This window comes from Cyprinodon variegatus, unplaced genomic scaffold (assembly GCF_000732505.1).
Source record: "Cyprinodon variegatus isolate N-32 unplaced genomic scaffold, C_variegatus-1.0 Scaffold2478, whole genome shotgun sequence".
Lineage (NCBI taxonomy): Eukaryota > Metazoa > Chordata > Actinopteri > Cyprinodontiformes > Cyprinodontidae > Cyprinodon > Cyprinodon variegatus.
This window is the reverse complement of record NW_015152931.1, coordinates 23,469-24,988: the sequence shown is the minus strand read 5'-3', so window position 1 is coordinate 24,988 and position 1,520 is coordinate 23,469.

Sequence of the window (1,520 nt, the reverse complement as noted above, 5' to 3'; positions counted from 1 at the left end):
TATTGCTCTCCACTGAACAGATATCCATGTTAGTAGCGTCATCTGTGAGACACTGACTTCTACTCCTAAGGTTAATGGTTCAAGACCCACCCTTGACTGCTGAAAATTGTGATTATACTTGAGTAATTTGGCTAATGAGACTAATTTGTATTGGTTTTCCCTAGCAAAAATATAGATTGGATAAACACACTGCCAAATTAGACATGTCAGTTTTGCCAAAAGATTGGTTGAACAGATAACTTCCAACCTGATTAAAACTAAAAACTGTGGATAAACTATTATGTTTGAATAAAAATGACTAATACTTTTCATTTTTCTCATCATTGCCCAATTTTCACAAGCAGTTTCACTGTTTGCTTCAGTTTATTTCACTAAAATTTCAGACAACATCCATCCATCCATCCATCCATCCATCCATCCATCCATCCATCCATCCATCCATCCATCCATCCATCCATCCATTTTCTTATCCCAAGTGGGGTAGCGAGGGGTGCTGGTGCCTATCTCCAGCAGTCAATGGGCGAGAGGCGGGGTACACCCTGGACAGGTCGCCAGTCCATCGCAGGGCAACACAGAGACAAACAGGACAAACAACCATTCACACACACACTCAAACCTAAGGGGACTGTAGAGAAGCCATTTAACCTAACAGTCATGTTTTTGGACTGTGGGAGGAAGGCGGAGTACCCAGAGAGAACCCACGCATGCTCAGGGAGAACATGCAAACTCCAGAAAGACCCCGGGCCGGGAATCGAACCAAGAACCTGTCAGAAAAACAGTGCACCGTAAATGATTGTTCTCTTCTAAGACATTTTACACTTAAAAAAAAAAACTCGAAAAAGATTTTGTTATACATACCAATCATTAACAATTTCAAAGGAACTTGAAAGAAAAAAAAACAACAACAAAAAAAACAAAGAAACAATTGCAAAAAAAATCACAGATTTTATTACAAATTGTAGTTATGTACTTCACCAGTAGGTAGTGACATGTTCACATAAGGTGTCATGAACTGTGGGGATCGTTGAAGCAATTTGGCCAAATGGTTCAATGCCTCATGAGGCTTCATCTCACCATCACTAATAAAAGGGTAACAGAAGCAAAAATCCAAAAACATAAATCGACAAAAATCCCAAAATGCTGAACAGCAGGAAAATATATGGGAGAAATAAACAAAGACCAGGCTAATTAGCAGATTGGAAGCAGGTGTGAACAGAGGCAAGAAGAAAGCTAGGGAAAAGGAGACTGACACAAGGTGGCAAACAGGAAAAATCTAAGTATACAATTACAATCAAAAATACCCAGAACACAAGAATCAAAATAAGACCACTGAAAACTCAGAGATAAAACTTCAAAAAAACCAAAACCATGACATAAGTTTGAAGCCTTAATGCTAGAATCAAAGATTAACAACAGAAATAAAACTATTTCCAACCATGTCAAGCGCTTTGTAAGCCTATAGCCATAGTTGCAAAAAGACCCTCTGCTATTTTAGTTTTGTGATAACCACAGACTTCACA